The following is a 19,362-nucleotide window of genomic DNA, read 5'->3' as shown; positions in this document are numbered from 1 at the left end:
AACGTCGATGGAAATTCCTTTTTATGATTTTTGTCAAAGTTTCCTAAATTTAACAGAATTAATAATCCTTTGCTACTGAGTATTCATAATGAACATTTTTTGATAAATTAAAATTCGATGGGTACATATAGATTTTCTGTAACTCACTGTAAACAAAACTGATAACTTCAAAATACTATCTATATATTTTCATAAGAAATTTTTATGAAAAATTCTTTGGCAAACTTGAACGTTAATAAAAGTCAACAGTGACAATTAACGTGCAAAGAAAAGCACAATATTCGCACATGTAGGTGTACGTAATTATTAAAAACTTGGCGTAGGTGTTCGGGACATTTCAGTACACAGCGGTCGCGATGTGGTCAAATTAAAAACCACCACCTACCTACTCGCTGTCATGATTAAATTAACAACTGGCTAGATGCAATTTGCAACTTACCAAAACTTCTACCAACTACCAGAACTGGAGTGTCAGTAGACTACAACTCACGAAGGTGAATAAACTAAACCAGGGTTTGGTAAACTTATCCGTCGATATTTCACTTCAGCAAAAGCTAACGAGCTGTTCTTAGGAACCGAAGAACATTTGCCAAGAAAGATTCTATATTAGCACTAAATTCATTTTTATTTGTTATAATAAATTCGTTATAATAAATTCATTATATCATAAAATTTATCCATTGAATTCATTTAAAATTAGAATAAATTGTATTGGATATAGCAAAAATAAAAAAGAGAAGTAAATGATCAACAAGGGACCGTATAAAGGGACGAGAAAAAGATATGAAAGGAACGTTGTTGGGCTCGAAATTCTACTAACAGGCCGAGGCAAATGCAAACAATCCTCGAGGGAGAATTTGAGTTCATGGGTCCTGTAGATTCCCATGAAGCCTTGACCCTGTTTTTGGATTCGACGTCGCTTTTGGGGCGTTTCACGATGGTCCCTGCATCGATTTCGCTAGATGAGCGAAACCCCACCCTTATTCGTGTCGGAAACCAGCTACTGATGAAAGGAGACAGGATCGTTCTGTTGCCAACGAATTGTTTGGTTAATATACATACATGGGGTGACTGGTAATTTTGTTTCAAAATAAGAATTCTCGCGATATTTTTATTTGTTAATACACATATATTAGATTTGAGTGTTCTTTTTAAATAAAACTTTGTGTTAATTTCTCTAAAATATTGTATATTTAATTAAAGTAATTTCTACACGATTTAATCCACTTTACAGTAATGATCGACTAGTTTCATTATTGTATATTTATGAGAATTATCAAAACTAGAATTAAAAAATTCCAGAGATAGAGTTGTCGTATATACAATTTTATTTTATTTATTATTCAAGATAAATCAAGCAATATCAAATATTAGATAAAGTGTAGTCTGGATATTAAATGCAGATTTTGTTCTTTCATTCTTTGTATTGAAATTATTTAATTTGTTAAAACCTTTAGTTTCACTTCTAATTCGTGACCCTGGAATTGGTAATTCGTAGTCCAACACGTTTTCCGTTAAAGGAGAAACTTTATCCTAGAATGTTTGAATATAATATACTGTATTTCTACCCTAAATAATCCACATAAGAAAGAAGAAACATCAGCAACGAAATAAATTGATTCAGAAATTGTCAATTACATTTCCTATAAACATAAGAGTCATCCAGTGTACTAGAAAACGTAGCACACAATTTAGTGCGTCGATATATTGGTATCAGGATTCGGTTCGGAGGTTGGAATTCATGCTCCAATTCATGTTCCCTATTCTCCTTAGAGTGAAACGATACTTTCCAGAGAACCCTAATAGTAAATTCCTGAATCTTCACGACTTCAATCTTTCCTTCGAAAATACATAATAAAAACACACAATGCATTAACACTTTTATTTTAATTAGAAAACTTATTTACTAAATCACAAATAGAACATTAATATGTGATATATAAATAGTATACGATATAATTCCATATTACTATACAACGGCAAACGCCAGGCGAATGGTCGGTAGTCGCAGTAGAAAAGGAACGTCGCTAGTCAGACGAAGACTCGTCTCTGTTATGGAATCAACTATCGGAAACAATCCACGTGATAAGCGACGTGAACAAAGCATGAAAAAAACGAAAATGTGATGAAGAATCATTTTAATACTTGTTATAGCGTATACTAAAATTAAAATTGTCAAAAAATAAAATTCAAATTCTAATAACTTTTGAACTACAATAATAGATACGTTTAAGACATATGTAAGCACCTCGATACTTTCTCAGAGAGAATGAGAAAATGCATTGTTTAATGTATGTTAAAATGTAGAATGTAATTAAAACATAGATACAGCCACAATTTTTAAATACACCGATACACAAAAGTATACGAAATTGACACCGGTATATGTTCCATTTCGAATCATTCAATTTATGGTTTATTTATTTATAATTGACATCATATATAGCAACGACATTTTATGTCTATACCATATATCACAATTATTACAAGTAAGTATTTTATTATTGGTATCAGTTTTCAAGAAACGATTGTTTTACGAAGTAACGAAACCTTTTGTTGCATCCAGTCTCCGAGTGTTTCTTCCTTCTCATATCTACGTTTCGAAATTAAATATTGTAAGCGGTCACGCAATAAAAGAAAGTTATCCACCATTTATAACTCAAGTTCTTTTCAATGACGAACGGCCCTGGCTTTTGTCTCGCGAGATACCAATTTGGATACTAATTGGACTCTTCGGCGACGATCCATCCGTAATTGAAGGTCTTTGCTAAAAAATTGTTAGTCGTCAAATTACTATCGACAAACGTTGTCCATTGGGAAACGTAATTTCTTTGGTAATTATTTTCCCAAAGCTGATGTCGGCGAATGATTTGATTTGTTTTGTCGATTTTTTAACATATTCCTCTTTTTAAAAACCGTTTTTTTCCCCTATTTTAATAGACATTGCAATTAGATGAATTTTTAATGAGTTGACCGTAATAAATAAATCGAAAATGTAAACGTTCGAAGTATTTTCTTAGAAGGTTCAGATATAAATACTGATAAGAATAATATGACAAAGATAATAATTGCGATTAAGCCTGTAATCATTGTTCTAAAGAAAATTATGATGGCTATTTCTTTCTCATCAAAGAAAATTGTTTGGCCGGCTCATTTTCACGAAATTCTGTTGAAGACGGAGATTATACAGCGTAACCACGACGTCGTACAAAAAAATTCATCTAAGGCACAAGTGGTTGCGTGGGCGATATATTCAGGTTTTCAGCTTATTAAAGTTGAGAAACCATGTTACCTCAGAACAAAATGGCCACTACAAAGCGGGATGTTTATTTTGGCTGACCCGCAGTTCTTCGAATATCCTTTTAGCTATGGTGTCCTTTTTGAGCTCCGGCTTCTTTGTACGAAGAAAAGTTACAAACTGTTACATTAATTATTACGATAATTATTTACCTACATTGTTGTAAACTAGAAATTACAGTAATTATTACGATCTTTGAATAATTGGAATATTTTTTATTCAAAGATATATATAAATATTTTATTGAAAGATACGAATATTCATAAAATACATTGGAAGATTGTAATATACCAACAAAACTAAAGTGAAAGTCAATATATATTTCTATGAAGTATTGTTGTAACAATTAGAAATTTTAATACCTAATTAATATCAAAAAACATAAAAGGGTTCAGCACATTCTCCAATTAATGAAAAATTGCCCTTCCAAAGCCTTAATATATCAAAATACAAATTAAAAATCCAGCCAAAATTTTACAAAATATTACAAAACATTGATTAAACGTCAGCTTCGAAAAATTTTAATATTTTGAAACAAACACATGATTTTCCACGTGCAACAGAATACAAATATTATCCAATCGTGGCTAATAACGTCGTGCTGGTTGATGCGACTATAAATAAACGAATAACAAGAAAAAGAATATGATCCAACGATTACTTTAAAAAATAATAATTTAAAATTTTCGGTTTCTTTGCAAATTTCCGCGTAATCCTACGAACCATCAATTGAAATATCACGAAAGCATTCAACTCGTTCGCAACGAAGATCGCGTAAAAAGGAAATGTATCCGCGACTTTTATCCTGAATCACTTTTTTCGCGTTGTTCCAACCATAGTTCACGAAAATTATTCATATTTATGACCAGCTCATTCCTGGATGTTCCGCCGTGAAAATGGCCCAGGTTCTCCTTTGCATACGCGAGAAGCCTCTCGGTGATATTCACACGACGATATTTGCATACGGCCATCGATTTATTCGCGTTCACCTGAGCAAACCTTCAGCAGATCTACTCGAGACGGAAATCTCGGAAACGTGGAGAGCCAAGTAAGTAATGAAATTGTGACATTGAAGTTCGCATGGGGATGAAGTACTACTTGAAATCAATTTCCCAAACTTGTAGTACGTTTGAGTTTGATTTACATATGTAGTGCATGTAGGTACAAAATGGTTAGTAATGAAAAACGTATAGTAACGACTATACCTACTGAAATTCTTAAGAAATTTGACGTCACACTTATGTAATGAAGTGGAGATTTTAAGGGTATGATGCTTGAGCTTCTTTTGGCAGCCAGACTCTGATCAATTGAATGTTCTTTATCATGTTCTAAATCTAATTACCCAGGTACATACAGTAGCTAGGAGTATTTACTATTCGTATTTAGCATCATTAGCATATACAGTATTTGCATATTGATTGATTAGATCTAAACACGATAAATTTCGTATTATTCTATTCTATCACGATTCGTAAACTGCTAGGTAAAAAGTCATAAACAATAATGGAAATTATTTTGATGACTCATTTGTTTTGATTTGTTCGAAATAAAAGTTCGACTGTACCCAAAATTCGGAAGAAATTCATTTCTATATTTAATGCTAGTAGATAATTTTATATCACTAGCAATAATTTCACAATAAATTCATTGTCTGATAAAACATTGACATTGACTTCTAGCCAAACATTGGAACATGTTTTAAAATAACGGCATTCGCTGGGTCATTGACACGACACGAGACGGTGATTTCTATTGACAACCTCCGGATTTCGTCGATGGACAGAGAAACTAGCCCTCAATCTACCGACGAAACGGCTTTAGAATGGTCAGGAATTGGAATTACAAGGCCAAAAACATTACGGGAGGCTTTGTAAACGGAGGAAAACGATTCATACGAAGGTTCAAGACACCCGTAACCGCGTGTAGCTATGGCAACCTGTTTTACGGACGAACCACCAGCTTTCCCAGGGGCACATCACGAATCAAGAAATAAATTTCATATATACGCTGTTGGCGTGGCTCGATACACAGTTCACGGACGAACGTTTACGACCACCCAGACGGATATTTTTCCACGTGGTCGACTGATTCACGAGGCATCTCCGTGGAACGTGATAAGTATCGATTTCTCATCGCGAAGGGTTACGAAGGACGAAAGTTCGATGGACAAATTTTCCTGAAACGATGAAGACGTGTGAAGGTTACAAAAGGGTTGAACGAATGATTCCGTACTTGAAACTTTCCTCCTCTTTTTTCAATTTAATTGTGGTTTTGAGAAATGTCGTTTCAACCCTTCGCTGACGCACATTGGAAGTAACTTTTCTCAAATTTGATTCCTATTTAGGTTTTGGGAAGGACGGTCTTTAATTCTTCATAACTTACGGTTTGGGGAATCCGAACTTCTATTCTTCCATCCTCAAACATATTGAATACTTTTGGGAATTCGTGAATTCTTACCTGAAACAGAAAATACACAATACGTTAGAGAAATTCACAATTTTTAAATCCTATGTGTAAAAGATAATTCCTTGTTGTTGTTACTAATTTTTACAAAACTTTTTCAAATTTCTAATAAATCTACAAATCTATATATCGTATGTTCGTATCCCATGGATGAAACTAGGCCGTTTGATTCTAAATCTAACGTTCATACTATTTTAGATTCTTAAAAGGTGTGAAAAAATCGTACAATGCTTATCAAAGACTCTATATAGTACAATCGTCATTTCATATCATAATCCTCATTTATTTCCTTTATTTCAAAACCTAATAAAAAGTTTAAAAGAGAAAGAACAATATTTTCTACAGTTTAAAATATTAAATACTACAAAATGGTAAGTCATAAAAACGTATTATGATCTCCACCTATTCTCCTGCATTTATCAAAGTTCAATTCGTTGGATGAAGGATCAATCAACGACAGCTCTATTCCTCGAGCCATTTTCCGCGATCGCATCAACCCTATTCTAGTTGAAGAGAGCGAAAAGGGACAAGTGGACAGCGGTCTCTATATCGAATTAACCTCTAGAGAAGCGCGACCAGAGGAACAAAAGCATTCGACTTCCGGAAACGTGATCGGACGCGTCGAACTCTCGATGTGGAGGCGTCCTCTCGATCGTCGAGAGGAAACGTGTTTCCACTCCATCGTCCTCGGCCGTTTCAGGAACAGCGGCCTCGACCGGGACTTTCACGAGCGAACGCTTTCATAGAACTGCACGTGACGAGGGAACAACCTTTCCTTCTTCGTCCTCGAAAGAAAGATTGTCCGAGCTGTCGCCGATTAAATAGTTGAAAAATAGCGAGCGGAAAATATGAAATATTTTTCCTTTTACCTTACCTTGTTAATATTAGGATGGTACATGTGAAATATTTCTTTCGATAAAAATTGGACATATAATCTAGTTAAAAGTATTATAATTTTCCTGTAATTCAATGTAATTTATACAGCGACTAATTTGATTCGTTATTACAGATTTATAAGAGAATTGCCAGTTTAAGAATGCAAAAATTTTCGGAATGGAATTGTCACAGTTTCTCTTTAAATTTATGCATTGAATATTGTGTAGATGAAACAGGAGATATATTTAACTTCCCAAAAGATTAAATTTAAATTTCTGACTCCCACGGCATTTTTTTCGAATACATAAAAATTTCACAAATTATTTATAACAGTCAATACAACGAAATTTTAATATTTTTATTATAAGCCGTTTTAGCTTTCAATGTATGTGTTTTGTAGCAAATTTTCAAATAAATTAATAAAATTTAATGGGTGATATTTACATTTACCCATAAAATTCAAACTACAAAGAAATGACACTTTATATCCATCAACCCATTTGTAAAGATGATGGTATATAAGAAAAAGTTTTATAGTAAGATTTCAGAGGCTGCGGAAGATGAATACCTTTCGATATTGAAAGGGAAATTTGATAGGACACATATTGATTGAAAGTGATGGTACTAAGGTCTTAGTGGAAAGTTAAATGTTCGACGAACTTTAGTTGGAGCGTTAACTATTTAGTTTCGGAACAGCAACATGTATTATCCAAGTTAATAATTAGTGATTAAGAGAGTAGATCTAAGAAATTTTTATTTACAAAGATAAAGAATTTTTAAAATAATATATGCAATGTGCTACATTCTAGAAGATAATTTAACGAACCACCCTTGTGTTTAATTCTATACGATTTAACTTAAAATTTAACTTTCGTGTAGCAAATTCTATTATAATTACATTTTCTTTTTATTTCGTTTATTCTTGGGGTGTCCTCAGACTATTAATATATATTGTCAATATTTCAAGGTTTTTAACTAAAAGGATTAACATTTATTGTCAATACAATATCGTCCATTGTCAATACAGTATCCTCTTTGAGAACATTGAAATATTTCCGATATTATTGATTGTCTGAGGGCACCCTTAAAGGTATTTCAGAAAGTATGAATAAATTTTATGTTAGACCTTAGAGAAAGGTACACACACACATACCTTCATAATTATTACATAACATTATTTTTATATTCTCATTTAGATTATCCTTTTTAATTAACTTAAGTCTATTTAATTGTAAAAATAACATTGAACAATTGTAAATTACTATTAAATAATTGTTGAATAATAAAAATACAACATATAAAATTCAAGTGAATAAAATGTCGTATAGAAATAAGAAGATCATAATAAAAGTAAATATGAAATACACATAATGCAATTATTTTTTCTTTAATTCTGGTATAGCATGGAATCGTTTGCTAGCATGACGATGACGGTATACGCAATAATTGCATGCGGGCAGTTTTCGATTCGCTAATCGTTTCGAACGTAAACAGACCGATAAATGTGATGTATATGCGGGCGATCGCTGCAATGGATGGGACAATGATTTTCCATGCTTTTTAGAAGATAACTCTTACACGATTTGGTGAGCTTTTTATACGATTTCAGGTTTCCTTGATTTGTAACTTTTTCGTAAAACATCGATCGATGCAATATGGGAATCTTCTTTCTTTCAAATCGAGGACGACAAAAAATATTTATGTTTTTAATGCTTAAAAATCTTCGAATTTAAATAAAATATGTGCACAAGGATATATACTGGCTCACTATCAATGAGCAAAAGTAACAGTTATACTAAAAAATTGTTGTCCAACAATAAGAATACAAATTATAATAAAGATAATATATGATAATATAATCGTAGAAATATGTAGCAATTAATACTAAAATATTCAATCTCTTGAAAATAGCAAATATTCTCATTCCTATCGTAAACTTTGCGATGACAAATTATTTTTATTAACAGTTATAAAAAGAAAGAACGAAAAAATGAAGCACGTCAAAGACATTTTTTGTGCCGAAAACGGTTAGTTGGAACGACGTACGTTCGGGTGATTGAACAGATCGGTTGACCTATATTATTGAAACTGTGTTACTTTGCGATGAGATCTAATTAAACGCATCCAACCGCAGGACAGCCGCAATTTCGTTCGAATTTAAGGGCAACGAATGTAAATGTTTCGCGCGAAGAGTCAGTCGAACAAGCGGCCGTTACGTAAATCACCGTTCCCGACCGCAGCATCCTGGCAATTAATTGGTAGCCGTTGGAACCGATCCACTTCCTCGAGTTCGCGCCCAGATGCGTGCCGCACCACGTGAACAATCACCAACGATCTGATGTATGAGGGAGCACCGATTGCTCGTTACCGAATTTGTAGAACCGTTTTTTCGTCGTATCTCCGACCAGCAGATTTAGTGGTAGTTGATAGAGATTCATTCCAGTTACTCGATTTGCCTTTCTGGTCTCCCATTAAACTATTCCCTTTCCATTTTTTTTTTTTATTCTCCATTCGTATAGTTTTTCTTCTTTTTTGAGGAGGGGTTTCTTTTTTTGGAACAATTGATTGGATGAGGTTGGGCCATTTTTTAAGACCGTTGAATGTTTTGTGAAAATTTTATTGGATATGAATTGCAAGTTGTAGGTATGTTTAATTTGATATTTCATCATAATTAACGAATTTTGAATTTTTTTTAACAATTATCAAATCAAATAGTAGGATATAATTTTAACGAATGCAAGGTATAATTCAATCATGAAATATCATGGAAAAATGTTTGGATAGAAAAAGCTCAGTAGAAATTGTGGAAATTGCACCGAATTGGCGTTTCATACTGTTTGTTTGTTTATTGCAGTGTGTTTTGACATTAACAATCAGACTCAGGAATACCAGAAATAGAGAGATTTTTAGGTCGATTAATACTGAATACAACCAAATAACGCAGTTTCAGCGTTGGAATAATTGCGTCCAATAAATCAAAGCTAGCTAGCCACCCGATGAAATTCTCAGAAGTACGTTTGGTATTCTATTGAACGTTTCTCTGTTATTGTTTGTGCGATCAACAAACTCGATCAGTTAGCAAGAAAATTGAAAGTTTGTTCAGTTGAAATGTCACCAAAATTGGTGCTGTCGGGAAATTGATTCTTTCTGAACCAACCGAAAAATAAAGAAATAGGAAGTGTAATAAAAACAGCAAATCAATTTAATAATTTTCTGCGTAAAAATTTAATTGAGTAATGATATTTTATATTTAATATTTTTCCACTTACGAAAAAATTATGAAAACGATACATTTATTATCGTGGCAAAATTTTTTAGATATTAGAAATATTTCAAAACGTTAAATTTCTTATCATATTTTATGTACTCTACAGCTTTCATGAATAAAGGATTTCAAAATTAAAAAAGAAAAAAAATGGTACAGTGTCTCACGAAAATATTCATATCCTTGTCGACGTCTTTCATGAAAATATTATGTGTTATACGAAATATTTTGAAATTTCATTAGCACTATAATCACACCCAACTACCATGGTTATATCGATAAAATTTTAAACGATTCTGAAAAGTTATAAGATATTTAGTACAAGTATTAATAAGTTTCAGTATTCGGTAGGATCATCTTTAACACTTATTATATATAATACTTAAGATGACTATTCACACTGTATGTTATTTTTTCGGTAAATATAAATTTGCAGAAAATATTTTGTAACTTCCATATATATTTTCAGATTAAATTCAAATTTTGCCAATATAATTTTGACAATCGCGTTTCATTATAGTGATAATGAAATACCAAAACATGGACGTAACAATTTTTTATGATAGTTGTGCGAATACATTTGCGAATATTTGAAGGTATTCTAATGTGAAAAATAATGAAGGATAACGGTAGATTTAATTTAAAATATTGAAAATGATTGTTTAAAAACTGAACGGTACGATGAAATCAACAGAAGCTGCAGAAATTCCATATGAGCCAGAAACTTTTCTTTGCGAATAATCTAGTTTATTCACGTTTAAACACTCACCGAAACTTCTAATCTAAAATACACATTTTGGGTAATTCTCCAGACGGAAGGAGGAAACGTCGCAAGAATAGCGATGAGATGAAACAGCGTTGTCTGTCCCATTTACTGTCTCATCTAACTTTGACCAAGTTGTAATAGACCTAAGTATTTAGTTTAGTCCCGCTATCTAACCCACTGGCTAACATTGTTAACCATGGTGTCTGGTCGGGCTGTCCCGAAATCTTTTCCATACAGAATACGAATACATTTTCGTCGAATATCTCTAATGTTTTCGTATGAAATTCAATCGCAGTTAGTCGAAAAATTACAGAATTTAGTTAATCAATAACACTTATATACAGACGTTGGTTTGTGTATAATATTGACGTATGGCGACGTGTAAGTTTGACTTAGAAAGTAGATTAGCGAGAACTTTAAGTTTAGGTTAGTGGAGATATTTGAAATTTAGGTAGAGTTGGCAATCAGTTTGTGAATTTAAATGAGGCCCAAATTAATTGTTCTATAGAATCTTGAATTATAGCGAGTATTATTATCTACTATTAAGATCTATATATGGATACATTATTAAAATTAGTCGATGATAAAAATTTCTCCTTTTATTAAGTATAAAAAAAATACGAGCAGGAAAATTTGATTCGAATATTTCTATGCAAAGAAATTTCTCCCTTATATTTTTCATATTTTTGCGGCATAGATATCTAGATTACTAAGAAAAGTAATTGTCATTATCATGTAATTTTAACTAAGAATAAATATTTTAGAAGCGTAGGTTATAATTATTTGGAATATAGATTTTATCTTCCTTGATTTAGAAATTATTGCGTTGAAATCAGTTCTATCTTCGTTATCGAGAAATTACAGCAGTTCCTCTTTAATATTAAAATACGTATATAAATATTCATAAATTAAAATTTCATTTATAATTCATCATATCACATCACTCAAAGGGATCATTGAACACAGGGCTTTAATTTATGCCTGAAGATAATTAATCATATATACATGTTATGTAACTCAGACAGTAAATGCAAATATTATTCGTATTAAAGTAAACTGAATAAATTTATATTTATTTCTATGGAATGAATTTGTATGTATGTCAGTATGTCAAAAATATTTGGATATCAAGTAAAAGAATTGAAAGAAATTTCGGAATCTTATTCCATAAAGCAAGAACTATAATACAATCAAATGATTATTTTATTACTTTATATTATTTAAGACAATTGTTACCATTTTACTTTCACAAATCAACAATAAGGTAATAGATAAAAATATTCGTCGTAAATATTCGAATAAATAACAAAAAATATTGTTATGAAACTGTGCACATTTACGTAAACTCAGATTCTTATAAATATGCAATGGCGAATATGTAGATAGAGAGAGCTCTTGTACCACGTTCAACTTAATTTAGTTGGTAATTATTACATGTAATAAAAATTTCAAAGCCATTTTACATTTATATTGCTTCGAAATATATGTATACATTATGAAAATAGACATAAATGTACTCTTCAAAGAAATCTTTCATTATAGAAAACAATAGAAATAAAACTTTTCACAATATGATTATCCTTAGTTGAATTTACGAATAAGTATTTCTCTATTTATACCCGTTATTTATAAGCTTCTTGGCCATCAGGAATCCTCTGATTTCTACAAAAGAGTATGGAAAAATATTGGCTCCTTCGAATCGTTCCTTTAGCATTCGTCCGTGAATATTTATTGGCTGGAATTCACAAGGCATTGAAAAAAGCGAAACGAGTCGGCGTTACATCTTTCGAATAGAAATTCATGGTATGCATCGAGAACTACTGTCATTGACATCAGCGGCGAACGCGCAGAAAGCTCGTGCAACCCCTTTGCGATCGTTTTTTTTTCCTCTCTAGTAACCCTTTTTCGCGCAGCTACCCTTTGCAGTCGAGTTCCATGAAATCATCGCGACTCTTTGAGATACAATAATTCTTTCGGGTTAGAGGACTCGAAACTCTTTTTCTTTTCCTCGACTCTCTCTTTCTCTGCAATAGATATGCATTTAACCTTTCGAGTGATACCGTACCTTTCTCGTTAGTCGAAGCTTTTATAAGTAGATTTAAGGAAAGAGAAGAGCGGTGTAAGAGTCCGTAGAAAACAGGATTCTAGTGTACTCCGTGATGTTTTCTGCGACGTATTTGCTTTCAATCTCTGTGCGTCTCCTTTTCGATAAAATGTAAAAATGAAACTTAAAACGTATACCCACGTTATGATAAGTTTCTGAGTGAGAAAAACGTTCAATGGAGTCAGGATGTTTTTAATCCGTCGCTTTGTTACGGCAGTCTGCGAGAATATTTAATACATAATTGAAACTTTCAAGAACGTTTCAACGAAACGTTAGGAAAGTACGAACCATCTTCTGCAAATATTTATCTTACGGTTCAACCCGGCTCGATTTTATCCGACTGAGGGATTAACCTTTGTATTAATAATATTTCATCAGGCAAGATATATAAGTCCTGGTCATTAGTTGAACAATGTGTTCAACGGAGAATATTTTAAGCTAAGAATTAGGCGAATTCATCACGAAAGAATCGGATACGGATTAACGAGTGGTTTTTAAATAAACTGCATATATCCATCGAACCGGATGCGAGATATTTTTAAAAACTTTATGAAGAAACGAGAAAAGAAAATTCGCAACGTTTCGTAAAATTTGAACTTCGCGCAGGGATGGGTTATTGATCACTTTACTGACATAGCGAGAACAATAAAGCGAGCGTTTACATTACATTGGTTAACAAGTAGAGAATTGAAGTCCATGCTTATCCATTCTTTCCCAGAATTTTCTTTTACGATCCTTCCAAACCAAACATTTACAATCACCGATAAGCTTCAAATTAAAATCCGTCGTCGTCCATCGAAATACCCTCGAACCCTCGTGCATTCCACGATAACTGCGATAACACTCGTCCAACGATTAATCGTCAGAAGTGTCGGACTACCCCTATCAATATCGCTTCCTGCTTTTAAATATTCATCGATGTAAAACAAGCAATGCCTTTGGCGTTGGTTCGTCGAAAATGGGTTATGCAATAGTCGAGGCCTTGACCTCGGCGCCTCCGTCGAGCTAAATTTGTTTCGTGTATAAAATTATCGACAGTATTGATACCTTCATCACCGCCCTTCAGCCGGTGCACGTTCATCAAGCTTTCGTGTTTTAATGAAAAATTCATTCTCAACTGTTTACACGACGTAACGACGTTTATCCCTCGATCCCCGTCTTTCGGATGGAAACGAGTTAACATCTGAACATAGTGTGAAATGAAAAGGGTGGGGAAAGGAATTAAAAGCGGTCGATGAAGCAATCTCGAGTCCCGCTTTTTAAACCCCGACGTTTTCTTTCTTCGAGTCTGCGTGAATTTTCTAAGATTCTAGGTACTCTGTGTACGTTTCACCACGGCACACAACGAACACGAATCCTCGACGTTTAAACATATAGAGGGTGTTACAAAATATGTGGCAAATATTTATAGGTTGATTTTAAACGTAAAGATGATGGGAAAACTTCATGGACAAAGATGGTATTTCACAAGAATTATGGGCAATTCCATTTTATACTACAAATATGCTGGTATTGATCGACGAATCTTTTTCTTTATCTCACTCATAGTTCATGTTTTTCACTGTAATACGAGCCGTTCAGAAGCCACGTTGATCAAACCCATAAATTGAAAAGCATAAAAAAGTGATGACGTTGCGGACACTGGTTTTTGGGTTTACTTTAGAATTTACTATTACTTATGTCATAGCACAATGAATGAACTTATGGAGATAGGTAAGTGATTTGTTTCTTAAGAACTAAATATTGATCATGAATTTATGTAATAAAATTAAGAAACTAATGAAAGATAGAGTTGATCAATCTAGCTTCTGGGATTCACATAACAATCGAAATCTAGTCCATATCTTATAGTCGTTTATTTCATGGACCAAAAGAAACATGAAGCGTGAGATAGAGAGAAGAGTTTGTCAACTAATCTATAGATATCAGTATACATATTTCCAACATAAAACTATAACTTGAAAAATAAATCCCGAATAACATTTCTGCCGCCTGAACCTTCTCCATCGTTTTGATATCTAAAATCGACATATTTTGTGACATCCTGTATACGCGTCGTCCTAGGTCCACACTCGAGTCGAATAAGGCAAAGACCAGCTAGCTGCGGCTGTAACGATTCTAATTGTTTCCTTTCGGGTTATTTAACCGGCCGTGAATTCAAAGACGTTAACGAGCTCCGTGAGAATGTACACACATGCACGAGTACCATTTATCCGGGTGGCAGAGGCTTCATCTTTTTAACCTGGCAGTGTGAATTATAGCCCACGTCCGTTCGTTAAACATTCATTTTGCCGGCCTCGATTGCACACACAACCATATACAGCATAACGGCACGTGCTACCGCGTGCACGCGCCTCTAAACGAAAAGGACGTGCGGAAGCTGCGTCCTTGGACCCAGTGCGGCCCTGACACTTTAGGGTCGAACGATCCTGCAACGAGAGCCAAGTTACAAAGCAATCTCGAAGCGGTTGCATGGAAACAGAGGAATTAACTTTCTTCGGCGAACGTTTCGTCAAAAGTTATTTCATAGGGACAAAAGGCGAGAAAGGGTTTGTGTTGCTTTGTAAGAAAATGGTTGGAATAACTTTGTCGTCAGTTTGACCTACAAGTGGAAGGGGAATGGTTAAGTGTTGACACTTTATTGCAAAATGATACCTGAGGTGGTATCATGTTTGCTGATTTTGACCTAAGGGTAAATAGGGAAGGGTTGACTTGCGAGAGTATCGTAAACAATGGCAGAGTTAATTTTCACGTATCTGCATTTTGAGGAAAGAAATGTAAGAAATTTAGTATTATCAGACAAAAAGATAGTTATTCGTTTGTTTTTTGAAAATGGAAGGAATGGAAACGATGTTGTGAAATAATGTTTGAGGTGGTTCTTTGTTTGCTGATTTTGAAGGAAATATGGAAAGGTTAATATTATCTTATGAAGAGTGATTGGAATAATTTTCCCGTATTTTTATCTTGGAATGGAAGAGAAATGAGAAAGAATTAATATTGTCTTGCGAGAAGATGCTGGGAACAATTTTTCCGTTTTCTGGTCATTGAATAAAAGAAGGAAGAAGAAGGACTCATATTGCCTTGTGAAGAAATACTTGGGATAATGTTACTTCCTTTTTTACAGCCAAGGAGAAATTTTCCAACAACGCAAAAATACGATTCGATCGAAAACCATCCAAATAATGCAGAAGGATTAATTGGAACATTTTTTATAGCATGGTATAAGCAATATCGACTAGTATTTGTGACAAAAGTTAGAATTTAATCAAATCCTTACAACTTTATATCGAATTCTTTTCGTGTTACAATTTAACAGGTTCTGAAATCAAAAAGTATTGTTATCAATTTGTACTTCTTTTGAAATTGATATTAATTTGATTTCAGTTTAATATCTATTTTAGAAAGAGAAAATATTCGCTATAAGTTAGACTATTATTGTCGATTATCGAATTATCAAAGACAAATAATTTTAATAATATACTCCATAATCGTAACTATATACTCTTAGCAACATTAAAAAAGCTTCAAGTTTAACTATAAGCCAAAAATTTGAGTATTGTACATTTACCAATATTGCAATATACCTAAATGTATTGAATAACATGTCTGATAATCAATTCAAATATCAGTCTATTCACCTCCTTTAATCTTCTCTTTTTTTTTTTAATTCACACACTTTACGCTGCCTTTCTACATTGCGCATATTCTTAAAAACGATTCTAAAGAGCGAGGAACAAGAAGTTGGAAAATTCATTTTTATTCCTCGAACTACCTATGGGAATTAATCGAGAGTCCAATAGTCCTATCGATCAATTACGATATCAGTCTGTGCTCGGATTAATTCAATTTCCATCATGTTTTTTTTCGCACCGTCAGACTTTCGCTCTTTCTTGAATTCGTTTCGCGTTCGCATTCAATCTTTTCCAACAGTCAGCTTCCCTCCGTCGTTCGAGCAGGAGCAGAGATTTTTATTCGCCCAGGAAATTAAAGATCCGGATCCGGCTTCCTGCTCCTTCCGACGACCTCTTTGCACCAAAGAATGTTACTGTTATTGTTAATACTGCGAACCTCGTCGGCATTTGCTCTCATCTCCTTGTATCATCCTGTCTGACGCAGGTTCTTTCAAATCCTCCAAAGACGACGATCTATACAGATCTTGGTTCCACGTAATATTTATTATCCATGGCTTAATTTTAATTACTTATTCAATTTTATATTCATTTCTACAGTTTAACGTTTGAATATTTCTACCCGCTAACAATTTATCGATACAAACTTTGCACTGTGAATAATGATTTTGTTCAATCCACGTGTAATATACGAGAGGTAGTAAAATTATATTGAATAAAAGAGAATAAAATATTCCATAGAGTAGATATTATATCTAATTTTAAATACTGAATTGAATAACAATGAAGAATAATATCGTACGTATATATTAATATTCAATAATGCTGAATGAAACAGAGAAAGTGACAAAAAGTGGAGTGGATCAATTTGGAGAGATTCATACGTATCTCTATCTCTGGTAATAAAAATGACAAAAATTGATATAAAAAGTGATTCGTGGAGTGAAAATAAGCCATATAAAAAATGGTATTTGAAAAATTCCGTTGCACAGAAAGAATCAAGGAAAATTCTCTGACATTTTTCTCATTTTTGCCGTATAAAGATTTTAAGACACGAGAAGGTCATAAAAATTTAATGTTTATCATCGGTCGATTTTTTTCGTCGACTAACCAAGACACTTTATTGCTTCAATAGATCAAAATTCGCATTATCTCGCAGAAAGTCGATTTCTTCTCCTTAACAACAGAAAAAGCTCGTGCCCTTCTCGCAAATGAGAAATTCCCAAGTGTCGGCACGCGTTCTCCCGCAACTTCCAAAAAAGCCTTCGCCACCGTTCAACTTCTCTCAACCTTCACCCTCTTGCCAAACACGAGAGCGCTTCAAAATTAAAACCAAACCTAACGGTACTACCACGAAACTCCATAGGAAAGGGGACCTTTTAACCCTCTAATAACAAGAAGTTTACTGAAAAAATTCTCTTACCTTGCTATAATGCAAAAGCTAAACGCAAACTGTACCGCAACGCAAATTGAATTAATTAATAAATATTCAAAATATAGTATTCTCTACAATATTCAGTAGGTAAAACGATTTTCTACCTAACATCCTTTTATTCTTCTTAATTATATTTCTATTTGTAAATATATGAATGTTTATAAATATCTATAGTAACCATTAGACTGTAAATGATTGCGAATATCCTATAAATCTATAACCGTAATAATTTAGTAATGTCATGTCCTTATATTAAGAAATAATAAATTAAAAATATCAAAAATTAAAATCAGATTGTGATGGACTACCCTATATAACAAGGTACCGCTCCCTGGTGGTTCAGTTTTACAGAGCGTGATGGGGCGTAGTATCTGCAATCTCACGATGGAATCTCGTCGTTGATATGTATTTCATTTGCAATATTTATTCGTATCAAGCACTAGCAACCACCAAGAATACGCCGAACTCACAAAACGAGACGAAGTTCGAGAACGAAGTGAGAGAAAATTAGTTCTCCGACGCGATGAATTATGATCTCTAAATTTCATTTCCCCGATGAAGAATCATATACTCATAGAAAGACGTTTGCTTTTAAATCTATCAGAAACTATTGAATATACACTATCTGACATAAGTACTTACATATTTTGGACCCTCTAATCCAATTTTCCTTCCTAATCTTATTTATTTTATATATTGTATACAGTTAGTAAATATGGATAAAAACAATAGTTGATATTAATTAGTATAAATAGAAAAGCAACAGTTGAAGGTGGATGAAAATTCCTTCCGCGGAAACCTTTAAGCTAAGTGACTTTAATTGTATCTGTCGAATGTTAAAATCTTAGAATTACTCGAATATGTGTTTCCAGCAACATTTTAAACGTTTATATAGACCTTACGATGTGTCAACTATTTACTACAGATAAATATGAAACTTGACTGATGCAGCTATATATTCCTCGTTCCAATTTCAATTTAACAGAGCATTTGATCCTAGTTATGGTAAGAAGTAAAGAATCAACAGTAGAGAAACGTTCTTCTATCTTGATATTGAGGATACAACAAAAATAATCAACCTTTTAATTGGTTTGTACCAAGTATCTGAATACTTATGCACAGCAGTGTACATGTCATACGACGTGTAACAATTTCCATGAAAGAATAAAGAACAAAAAACATTGAAATAATAAAACAAATAAAAAGGCCAGAAATTTGAAAATAAAAAAGTTAAGTGGTTGGAAGTCCGGAGAGACGGTACGTAGTTTCGACCGCTACCTGTATCAAAGGGAAAGCATATTACAGAGAGATGGTACATTCTACAGAGGAGTCGCGATAATCGAAAGCCTTTGGACACGAAGAGGAACCGCTCTCCGGACGCATCGCAAAAAGTCGGACGAAAGTATATATTACGCGAAGTCTATAGAGTATAGAGGAACTATACTCTCTATATTTCCCAGTAACCTGGAATCCACGTAGTCACATATTCCTGTCAGCAGTGGCGCATCCTTTGCCCCGGTGAACTC

General features: G+C 33.3%; 1 protein-coding gene and 1 long non-coding RNA gene across 13 annotated transcripts in view; both read right to left on the bottom strand.

The window, feature by feature from the left end:
- Nucleotides 1–19,362, bottom strand: part of LOC100648315 (phosphatase and actin regulator 4B) — a 397,768-nt gene that overhangs the window by 92,939 nt on the left and 285,467 nt on the right. The gene's annotated exons all lie outside the window — the stretch shown is intronic.
- The window catches only part of LOC125384695, a 42,132-nt gene continuing 27,638 nt past the window's right edge, over nucleotides 4,869–19,362 (bottom strand). Inside the window, exon 2 of the long non-coding RNA XR_007223370.1 lies at nucleotides 4,869–5,755. This is a non-coding gene — a long non-coding RNA (uncharacterized LOC125384695). The remainder of the gene's footprint in view (nucleotides 5,756–19,362) is intronic.

This window comes from Bombus terrestris, chromosome 3 (genome assembly GCF_910591885.1).
Source record: "Bombus terrestris chromosome 3, iyBomTerr1.2, whole genome shotgun sequence".
Classification (NCBI taxonomy): Eukaryota; Metazoa; Arthropoda; class Insecta; order Hymenoptera; family Apidae; genus Bombus; species Bombus terrestris.
The sequence above is the reverse complement of the archived record's forward strand: the minus strand, read 5'-3'. Positions and strand labels throughout refer to the sequence as shown.